The 12,440-nt window shown below is 33.8% G+C and overlaps 1 protein-coding gene across 1 annotated transcript in view; it reads right to left on the bottom strand.

Annotated features, from left to right (window-relative positions):
- Sema2a (Semaphorin 2a) overlaps window positions 1-12,440 on the bottom strand; it is a 1,678,677-nt gene that overhangs the window by 1,396,042 nt on the left and 270,195 nt on the right. Inside the window, exon 2 of the mRNA XM_076766929.1 lies at window positions 3,015-3,075. The gene's annotated coding sequence lies outside the window, so the exon portion shown is untranslated. The remainder of the gene's footprint in view (window positions 1-3,014; window positions 3,076-12,440) is intronic.

Below are 12,440 nucleotides of genomic sequence, written 5' to 3'. Positions count from 1 at the left end.
TTGACTGAGGCTTCGTTAAAAAGTTATTAACAATTAAATTCAAAAATTACAAATCGTTCTGGAAAAATTATTTTTGGTTGCGGGGGTCAATTACAATCATTTTTGGTGAATATACATACCTCCGAAATTCTATCCACTTTTGAGAAAAAAAATCGGGTAGGTGTAGAAATTTTTCGACGAAAAAAAAAAATTTCAAATCGTTCTAAAAAAATTATTTTCGGTTGTGGGGGTCAATTGCAATTATTTTTTGTGAATAGACATACCCCCGAAATCCTATCCACTTTCTAAACAAAATTCGAGAAGGTGCCTTTCTCGACAGAAAAAAAAATTTCAAATCGTTTTGGAAAAATTATTTTCGGCTGCGGAGGTCAATTACAATCATTTTTGGTGAATAAACATAGCTCCAAAATCTTGCGCATTTTTGAGAAAAAAATTCAGTACGGGCGGAACTTTAAACGTTAATAACTTTTTAACGAAGCCTCCATCGACAAATTGGTATTCGTGATTTTCATCTTATTTTGGCCTTTAAAACCTTCCATGAAAATTTTTCCCAAGGGTGGCTGAACACTCTGTATAACATCTCATCACATCATAATAAACATTTTTACAATCATAACTAAACCTCGTATATCAATTATTATTTCCACGCGACTCCATAACATTAATTTGTTCGTGGAGATAGTGTATCTGTAAACAATTTTGCGGATTCGGTACGAGAATGTCGACGGCCTTCCAACCCGTCACCCGAACGACACTCAAGGGAGGATATTCTAATGTGAACCTTTGAAACAACTGATTTTCTTTCTTTTTCTTGAAATATATTTCCACAAGTTTATGCTTGGAACCCTAAAAATAATAAAGTTACAACGGATGTGATGGTCAGAGTCATTGTTACCGCTAATTTAGATAGAAACGTAAGAAGGGAAGAAAGCAACTCATATCTATCCGAAAAGACAGACAAAGGGATGATTTCATGGCAATCGGTATACAGCCCAGGAAAACACGCAATAAAGTACAAATGAGAAATAGCGGAATAAGAGAGATGACAATATTGTTATCTATAATGAAGTAGGATATTGCATTCTGAATTTCATTGCTGTTTTTTTTTCTGCGATATAGGCTCGTAGTGATTTGTAAAGACAATGAATAAAATTCAATTTCCCGAACATGCAACCATGGTTTAGAATTCAAAATTGCACTGAAATACAGGCGCAAAATGGCATTCGTAAACGCTTGTCCGCTCAATTGACACAACAAGAGGTCTTGGAGCAAGGACCAGTTCTGTTTATAGTCTTGGTTTGGTAGATTTGTCCAAACTATGAATTTTATTACATGAAACATTACTATAGAGACACCAAATTTTAAACGCGTTTTTCTTGAAACAGTGTTTTTTTAGGACGACGTTCATGATATAAAAATCTGACCAACTGACACCAAACATAAATATTCAGCAAACATAGGGCTGTAGTTCAAATTAAAATTATTTCCAAATTTGTATTCCTCCAATCCTTCCAATGTGGTCGGTCGAGAAGCGTGTAGTATACGGGGTGTTTAGCCACCCCTGGGAAAAATTTTAATAGGGGATTCAAGAGGCCAAAATAAGACGAAAATCAAGAATACCACTTTGTTGGTGGAGGCTTCGTTAAAAAGTTATTAACGTTTAAAGTTCCGTCCCTACTGAATTTTTTTCTAGAAATTGGGTAGGATTTCGGGGGTATGTCTATTCACCAAAAAGGATTGTAATTGACCACTACAGATAACAATATTTTTTTCAGAACGATTTGAAATTTTTTTTTTCGTCGAAAAATTTAGGCACCTAATTAGATTTTTGGTAAGGAATTTTTTTCTCGAAAGTTCGTAGGATTTCGGGGTGTGTGTAATGATCAAAAATGATTGTAATTGGTCCCTGCAGACAAAAATAATTTTTTTAGAACGATTTGAAAAATTTTTTTTTTGCCGAAAAATTTCAGCACCTATCTGATTTTTTTTCTCGAAAATGGATAGGATTTCGGTGGTATGTGTATTCACCAAAAATGATTGTAATTGACCTCCGCAACTGAAAATAATTTTTCCAGAAAGATTTGAAATTTTTGAGATTAATTGTTAATAACTTTTTAACGAAGCCTCCATCAACAAATTGGTATTCTTGATTTTCGTCTTATTTTGGCTTCTAGAGTCCCCCATTAAAATTTTTCCCAAGGGTGGCCGAACACCCTGTATGTATAGGAATAGAAGGATCGATCAAGCGCCTGCAAGAGATTATTAATAACTCGTTCTTTAATAGAGTGAATCAGAAGACAAATTTCGGACAATGTTCCCGAACGTTACTTAATACGTTACTTAGTGAGCAAAAATTTTAATGAAATATGTTGCATACTTTCTTACAAGAAAATTACTAGTATTGTCAATTTTTCTAACCCAGACACGAGGAAACAGCTTTAACTCTTTGGGGCACGCTGGGATTAAAAGTGTCCCATATTTTTGATGCACCGTAATACATGGTAGGACATTTTTAGTCCCATCTCGAAATATTGCAATAGCTGCATGTGCATAGGTTTATATTTCGTCTTATTTACGTAAAGCAGTTAGTAATATCTTCAACAAATGTTAAAAATATATTCACTTGTTTTGGCAACATTCAACATGTCAATAGAGGTTCATCAATTGTTGCCATCGGAAGGTTTATTGCGACAATCTTTTTTTATTTTTTTACATTATGTGATATCATTATTAATAAAAATATACCAATTTTGTTTAATTTACAACGCAATAAAATTTCTGTGCAACATGGGTCTAGTTTATTATCTGAAATCCTGTGCCGCAAAGAGTTAAGGGGTTACAATAAGTTGAAGACGTAAAATATTCATGGTTCTTGAAATAGTTGTATTCCAGTGAAATTTAATCTCGTAAAAGACTGTGCTTTTAGTATATGCATATGTATTTGGTATTTATGAAACACCAAAATAATTTTATCTTTGCGAAAATTGATTTTCTATTCAAAGTGGCACACTTACCTGGAGGGGCGTTTTCCGGAATATGGCATGTCGGTGAAGATGATTTTTGTCTTCCATCTACCTAAAAATATGAAAAATGATTCTTATTTGCAAATATATTTTTTATTTATTCACGTATAATTTTTTTTCAAAATTAATTAATATCAAAGTGGAAATAATTTAAAGTTTCTTTTTCATTTTTCACTTACAAATAAAGATTATTTTTCTATGATACTTTGAAAACCATATAACCGCCAAAGAAATTATACGTGAACAGATAAACAATCCAATAAAAAATATTTCATGTCATAAAATACTAAGTCAATCAATTAATTTGTGTCTGATCTTGCCTTTGATACTTTTCCCCCCAAAACTCACGTTCTGTATATTACGATGCCTCCACTTTCAGGTTAATTTTTTCTTTATATTATATAATTAGCGAAGCTACATCTTGCTGCGATAGAAATCCTCTTCTGCGATGTATTGCGTATTTATTAGTAATGCGATTTAACAACATAATTGTTAACTCAGATTGCTCTCAATAATTCAATTAGTTACTAATTATAAATTAAAGTACTAATAGATAATTAATTGCTGTTGTTACGAGATTGGTTTGTGCCCGCTTCGAGTTGATTTTAATTACTATTTGTCTACTCTCGTCACGTGACATTTTAATATCCTCTGACCTATTTGATCCTTCTGAACCCATTCGCGTCGCTTCGATCCCCTAATCTTAGCTAATCGAAGAATCGAACAGATCCTCTCCCCTTCGTTTCTTTTAAATGCTTCCCAAAAATTGGTTGACAATTTTGGGAACGCCAATTACCTACGTTAACGAAAAAAGTAACAGGGAAATATGGTTGTCGAAAATGGCTCTCCCTGTTTTACAATTCGATTCGGTTTTGCGATGCTTCCTTTGATTCGATTAGTCTAATGCGGTGGCCTGCGCCAGCGTCCGTAACGTGTCACGTTTGAAGTGTCCCTTCGGCGACCCAGACGATTCAGTCTCTTCGCAAACATATCTAAGTGGATACATGGAAATCGTATATGCATACACGTACACATACAGCAACAAAACGGAAATTCTGTGACACGTGCATGAAATATATTCTCAGAGTGTCAGACTATTCCATTGCTTAAAATATTCGCGGCCTGTGGGACGCTTTGCTAAAATTAGCATGCCAGCCATAATGTTAATGAATTTTTCAAAACATAGTGGGACAGACTGTAGTCTCCAACTGGTTTCGAAACGCGTGGCTCCGAGGAGCACCATCGTGGCGCACGTAATTAGATCCCCTCGGTGCTCGGAAATGCAAACTTTATGAGGATTTTTTGAGATTACCATTACTTTTTTACTATAGCCCCCATGGTTCCCGTATTGATGGCTTAATAATTAACTTTTACGACGAACCCGCCAAAATGAAAGCAGCTGTATCTTTTAATAACGGCACGTAGCAAGGCTGGTGTTCTGATTAAGGCGTATAAAATATATATATGTTCAGAAGTCCTCCTTTAAGAAGACTATAAAAGACCATGCTTCCCTGCCTAATGTATAATTACGAGTCACGGAGCGCACGTTAACAAAAAGGATACGCGAAGCCATCAATCAGCAGCACGTTAAATGAGATTTCTGGAATAACGCGTGGAAGCCTTGAGATGAAGAGCCACTGTAAAATTTTTATCGTTGACTTAGAATATCTGAGGCTCGCGGCTACGTCCTGTAAATTTTATTTACTATGAACAACTTCGACTGTATGATCTTTCATGCGCTGAAATCCGTTTTTCCGTCGTACAGTGATCGATTTGTTCACAAAAAGCGGGAAAAAGTTAGTTTTTGTTAAATATTTCCATAATGAAGATTGTTTTCATTTGAGTTCATGATATGTTATAATTCTTTTGATTATTTGTATGATTTGAACACAACTCCGTGGCTTCAAAGATGCCCATCTTCGAATCGCACTAATTTGATATCGTTTATTATAGTCATTTTGTTTTTCGAAAATAAATAATTCTTTACGGAATTTAATGTACTTATTGTGTACTTCAATTTCACCAGGGGTCGTGTCTCTGACTCTCGCACTGTTTACTTTATATGTAATTAAATATGGTCAATCTTTATTTAATTATTTAATTATGAGTGCAGCATACAGTATAAATTACATTCAGTAATTTAAGCTCAAAATCTTTGCACTATGTAAAAGTAAAATACGATGTAAAGCTAAATGATCCTATTTGCACTACCTACTGTAAATCTAATAATGTGTTAGTAAAAATACCGTGTGATATGTGTTTTGAACTCGTTTAGACGTCCCTTACAATATAGTAAAAAAATATATGTGTTTATTTATAAAACCTAAGGTGACTGTGATTTTAGTATAAAAACAATCTGTTTTCGAAATTTGTATAATTGTAATTTGTTGTACACTTGATACCAATAAATTTAAAAATGAGTAAAGAATTTCAGTTGTTAAAGACTAGTTATGAGCTTGAAAAATAAATTGACGAATATTCAATCTTTTGATACGAGCTAATATTTTAAATTATTATTTGTAGTATTACAATCTAGAAAATTTAGTGTAGTCATAATGAGCCATTTACGTTTCTTGTCGTCTTCAGGACAAGAAAAATACAATATTGTACGGATCATTGCCCCATCCTGAGTTTTGATTACATTTTCGTCATTCACCCTTTCTAATTGCTGTTCGCTAATAAAAGTAATAGTATAGTTATATATAATACTATAACTAAGAGAGCAAAACTTAATAGTATACAATAATGTGTGTCAATACGAAATATGCAATAATATGAAACGTATGATGAAATACAAAAATGCAATTACAACAAATATTATGTCACAATATTTATTGTTCAGTAAAACTTTGTACGACCGATACAAATTAGCAAATGTTTTATTATATTATTTTAACGTTATTAGAAATGAACAGAAACCACCTCTTTTCACAATATCGAAACGTGTTCCGAGTTTCTGATAGTAAACGAAGTACTCGAGTAAAGCCAGATTCGACCAAATAAGAAATAGGAAATCCGATGAAATAAAATTTTGCTCTCTCTGAGTATTGCAGAATCCTTTTCTCAATTCTACCGGCAACCCAGAAATTTTCTTTAGCATCTTTTAATCAAACTTGTTAAGATTTCAGTTGCTATCTCGATGCAATAAGTTTATGATATAGTCGTCTGATGAAACTCGCCATTTTTGAGACCCTAATATTTGGATTTATTTAAGCTTTTGATTACAGAGAAACGTAAGTTAAAGTGTCTTAAAGGCTAAATTAGTAGCAATTCTCGATTTTTAGAAACAAGTATCTTACAGAGACTTAACTCGTCATACTTTAATAGTAATGACCACATCGTGAATCTCGATTATCGTCCTACGTTAACCGCATTATTCACGCTGGATGCTGTTGAGTTTATCATTAGTTCAAGAATTTCTGAGTTTTCGCGTTAGGTTTAGGCAAATTTCCTTTTTAATGACAGAAATTCTGAGACAATTTCGACCAATCGGAATTTCCTGAGCTCACAATTCGTCACCACCTTAATTTGTAGAATTTATATTTAAGAACGACTTTTGTAAAAATACAGGCAAATCCTTGCTAGAGTTACTTATAAATACACTACATACACCAAACACAAGTGAAACCTTGAATCCTTCCACTTTACATGTATTTCATTGTCGGAGAAGAATTTAGATAACTTTGACTGGTCATTCGAGTTTTGTTAGTCGACACACCACGTGCAAATTCAAACTGAGTTTGAACGATCGGAAACGGTCAATCACGAACAAATAACAAAACTTAAGTTTTTAAGTGGCTGCGATTCAACCAAACATTTCCAAAACATGGGGCCAAAACCAACTGCGTTTACCTCAAATGATAATAAACTGTCATTGATACACAATATTGTTATTATATTTTTCATACGTTGGCCCTCAAGAAACACAGCGTCATAATCGAGTAAAATTTTATTTGAATAAGAAATAGATCTATAATTTATTTTTATTTATCGAGTAACAAATAAACAGTTGTTCATCATTTATTCGTTATACGAAATTATTATCTAGTTAAGACCTTGATGAAGATCACTTCTCCATAATAAAAGAATTTTTCTCTTTCTCTGTTTTTTATTGGAGAATAAACGTATATTTTTTTGGAATCGTGCAGCGCCTGAACTCAACGAAACCGTTGCGATTACGAGGAGGCCACGTGTGTTTGCTCATTGAAGAGGAAGCGAATAATAAATGCAAAAAGATGAAAGAACCGGCGCAAAAAAGAGAACCACGTTAATTACTGTTCATTCCTAATGCGCGCGCGTTTGATTCGAGTAATACAAATTCTCTTCAGCCCGGAGGATTCGCTCAACTCGCAGCGAATTTTTCTTTCCCCTTCGTGTTCCGTGTCGTGCTTGCCTGTCTACGCGATTCAGTATCCGGTAATGTGTTTTCCCCTTATTATTTCTCCTTCGAATCGTAGTAATTCTCCCAATTAACCGTCCTCCCGCGCCCGACTGTCGAGATTTAAATAGAGAGCGTTTCGCTGCTGGGAAACGGGAACTTTATTCGTTTCTTTTTCCTGGAACTATTAAGGGCGCTGTACCAATCTAAATCGTCCCTCGTTTTCAGCAAGATTAAATTTTCAGGGTTAATCGTCCCGACGGACTCTTAATTTGTCGCCTTGATTCGTCGTTCGTCCAGAACGCGTTCCAGTTCTGTGGAAAGTGTCTCTTGGTAACGAGCGCGAACTAGAACGTAAATAATTATATAAGTCAGAAGGACTGCTACCGAGATCATTTTATAGGGATTCAAACGACGAAACAGAAGGGATGTAAATTACTATCTAGAATAATTTAACTCGTTTCTTTCCAGACTTTTTCCCTAAAATGTTAATGTTTTCGGTCAACATTACTGTGTCTTGTTACGCTATGCATTTACATTCAATCGAGTCAATATGAATTAATATGCTCAAGTAATGTTTCACAAATTTGTTTTAAGATGCCATTTTAAGAAAATAAATTTCTGCGTATGAGATGAACGGTAGGTTTAAAATGTACTTCAACACTTGTTAAACTTTAGTGATCAATAATTAACAAATAAAAAGGGGCCATTTTTCTGGTTAGTAGAGCGATACATAAGTTTGTGTATAAAATAAAATTGTCCTCCTTTTAAAAAATTTTCTTTCGGGGTTTTGATAGAAAGTTTGATAGCAATAAATAGATAATGCAGAATTGAATAGAATAAATACAAACATAATTAGTTTAATTATTAAGTTGCTGCTACGAATACCACTTGTACAATTAAAATGAGATATTAAACAATTTCTTATACATAACATTGTAGCATACTTTGATTAATAAGAAATTGTTTAATATCTCATTTTAATCTTTGTGCCAACGACTGAAAGACTTTTCAGTCTCGGATTCAAAAAGCAATCAATTATTGAATGTACTTTCTGTACTGTCCCGATTAATCAATCGCTTTTCTGAAAAGTTACTTAAACTTTTGAATAATTAATAATCTATAATATAAGAATGAAATGCAATAAATAAAACGTATTATATTAAAATTCAAAGATATTTTATGATGTTAGTAGGCCAGAATAGATTTGATGTACAGCTTACAACCACCAATAAAGTTTTTAGTGCATAAATAACGTAAATACATACATTTGAGAAATCAGGGTATCAAGAAAATATTATACAGTTTCTTTTACAACTGAAACATTTTCTTCTCACACGTCAAAAACCATTTAATTTTTGTTAAAACCTTCTTGTGCCTTCTTCTAACCGTTTCCAAGTTAACACTTTCGGGGTCAAATTTTTGAGGGTAGTTTCATTCCTTAAACTTAATTTACCGCAACTAAACTAAAATACGTATGTATTATTTTCGATTGTTTTACAAGCCTACAAATGTTCATCTAAATCGGAGCCAGACCGTTCACTGCCTTGTCAGAGGGGTTCCAGGTAGATTTTCGGGCACTCTCGAATAGCGTCCCTGCGAAATTTACTGATTTTCAAATGGTCGAAGATCTTTCGAACCCCATTCGATATCCCATTTGCCCCGCGTTCTCCATAGTCCGCGAATTTAACAGATCATTTCCCGCGCGACTTCTGTGAATAAAGATTACCAGAGAAAAAATTCCCTTCCTTTGACAGCGACAGTCGATTTGAGGATTTTCTTGGACGGCCTAGACGCCGCCACAAGACGAGGAGAAGGAAGTGATCGAAGAAGAAACAAATACTTTCAAGGAGGCTGAGAAGAACGCTAAGCCGAAGAGTTTCCTCCCTCAGTTATCAAAGACAGAAAGAAAAGGGGATATACTCGATTTCAAGCACCGTTCAGAACTAACAAAAGCCGCTTGACGTAAAGTTCTCCCAAACGATTGGCTTAAGGTTACTTGAGCTGTCCAGTCGACTCAAACTCTTTAATATCGAATGATTTCGATGACTGTCCGCTTCGATATCTGGATAAAAATGTCGAGTAAATTGAGAAATTTTTATGGAAATTGTTCGAAAACGTTTAACCAACGATTTTATAAATTATAAATCATCACAAAAACGAATCATGAATATTTTGTTTATCATATTAAAATTCAAAAACCCTTCCATCGTGTTTCTTAAAACACTAGGAATAGTAAACATATGTATTTTCGATATATCGTGGTTTTGTATACAGGGTGTTCGGCCACCCCTGGAAAAAATTTTAATTGAAAATTCTGGAGGTCAAAATAAGACGAAAATCAAGAATGCCAATTTGTTGATTGAGACTTCGTTGAAAAGTTATTAACGTTTAAATGCGTACAGCTGCGTGCATGCAATAGCGGTTCTTACGCAGCATGAGAAACTCTACTTACCGACTCATCGACAGCCTTAGAGTTTTTCGAGTGAGAACCACTATTGCGTGTACGCAGCTGTTCGCAGATTGCCGTTCTACAGGCGGAACTTTAAACGTTAATAACTTTTTAACGAAGTCTCAATCAACAAATTGGCATTCTTGATTTTCGTCTTATTTTGACCACAAGAATCTCCCATTAAAATTTTTCTCATGAGTGGCCGAACACCCTGTATATTTTGGTACAGCTGTCTTACAATAAAATAAACAAGTAAAGAATCAGGGAAATCAGTAAGAATAAATGACAATCACTTTTAATTTATAACAATTACTTTTAATTTATAAATGTGAAAATGAAGCTATAGGTGCATTTTTTACCGTTTCAGCCATCGAAGAACTCAAACATGAAATATGTTCCTTAAATGAGTTGTGCTCATTATGACATTCCAATGTTTGCGCGTGATTATCGTAACTTTTCAATTGTATCGCGGTTAAATAATTATTATTTTCCGATTCTTCAGGATCTACACATACGTGTTGCATAAAAATTTTACTTTTTCGGCAAGAATCAAAGATAGTCATGTTTAAACATTGCCCATTCCTTTGCGTATCCTACCACTAATAATTAATTAATCATCTTACAAATTATCTCAAGAGAGATATACAAAATCCCAATATGCTCAAGCTAAAGTTACAAACATTTTTCTATTAAATTTAGTAGAGCTTGCAGAATTCCAGGCAATATTGAACTCATAAAAATTAAGTGATATGACCTAACATTAACACAAAAACAGCGAGTCGTTAAAATGTTTCAACGAGCGCGTCAACGAGAATATCGTTCCATGTACCGTGAAAAATATACAACCTTACTTTGATAGAACAAACGAGAAGGAAGTTACGGGTACATTTGAAGTTTTTCGACACTTTACGTCTACATTATAGTACTTCTGCACGGGAATACCAAGGCTCCTAAATGTTTAGCAATTGGTGCGACAGAGACTCCTACTTCCATTCATCAATTATTTACTCTTCTGTACTACTGTTACGAAGACGTCCATGAATGCTACGTAGATATGATGCATTTGGACGGTCATTTCATTGAAACTTGAAGTATTGTATTCCGCTGGAAGACAAAAACAACCTTGTAAGCGACGACCGTTAATCTATTTTATGTCTCTGACACTCTGTTTTCGTATTCGACAACAGCTGCCAAATCTTCTGCCGTGACACGAATTTTCCACGCGTCTATCCGGAACGCTCGTAAATTATTCAGGAACGAGCGTATTATCGTCCCATGTATATTTATTAATTATTAATGTTCACTGTTTAATTTCGCATGACGCAAAGAGGATGCAATTGTTCGCATCGTTTGAAATTAATATTAAATAGGTGTGGTAAATACAGTCAAAAATGAGCATACACCTTGAAAATGCAGTTTTGACATGTTTCATATTTGAAGTATGACACAAAATAATTGCGTGCCTGTTGAAATATGAGTTAAAAGTGAATATACATGATTAAAGAATGACTTCTCTCTTTTCGTGTTGTTTCAATAGAGATATTATTATTTTTCTTTGTAATTTAGAATTCAATATTTCCTATAGGTGTTCTATCACGTTAAGCTCTGGTAACTGTGGCGGACGATTTAACTTTAGTAAAATTAGAATTCTGTATTAGATTTTATAATTCTTTATTATCTTGAATTTGAAAATAACACAAAGGATCATAATCTTTTCCATAATTTCTTCCAACTTGAACGTAGCTTCGTACTGTTCAACATTCGAACTACGTAAGTATGTGCTATTTTAATTACAGAATACTGTAGTATAAAGTAATAAGATAAAAATCTAACAAGGAAATTTATTTCTCGGATTATAGACAAAGAATTTTGTTGTGGATTAAAAATGTTCCGATGCCATCTTGTCCCCTAATTATCGAACCTTCACACAGGGAACTCGTGTATACAGATATATGTAATGTAAACAAATGTAAGACAAGGAAAAATACAACACAAAAAACTTAATGTGATGAGCTATACATGCAACAACGATGTTAAGTGATTCTCGATTTTGAACTAACAAACAAAAAGACCTTTGTTCGCACCATGGGCGACTTCTACACAAAATATAAGCCTAAGATATTTATGTAGGTAAAATAAAATACCAACCATCGGCCATTGATGCATAGTATGTTTGACATTATACTAACAATAAGAATATACCTTATTACTTTCAATTCAAAAAAGGGATCAGGACTGGCGAATGATGGAAAAAAGTTCTAATAAATATAGGTTTAAAAATTAATATTTTTCGATTTATAAACAATTTTTTATTTTATTTTAATCGCGCAACATACTTGCGTCTGTTAGGCAATCATTATATAGAAAAAAATAAATTATCTTACTATTTTTTCTGTTAATATTTACAAAAAATTTTCCGCATGTCCCATTTCCACGCACGCTTCACATCTTCGTGAGAAAGAATGTTACACCCTTTAAAAAATCCCTGGATATATTTACGTCGCTTGACATGTCATAGGAGTGGTTCACCACGTCCAATCCATCGTTCACCGAGATTTCGATTTAAATATTGTTGAACGCTGAGTGC

The sequence above is a fragment of the Colletes latitarsis genome, chromosome 6, assembly GCF_051014445.1.
Source record: "Colletes latitarsis isolate SP2378_abdomen chromosome 6, iyColLati1, whole genome shotgun sequence".
Taxonomy (NCBI): Eukaryota; Metazoa; Arthropoda; class Insecta; order Hymenoptera; family Colletidae; genus Colletes; species Colletes latitarsis.
Note: the sequence above shows the minus strand (reverse complement) of the source record. Positions and strands in the feature narration are given on the sequence as shown.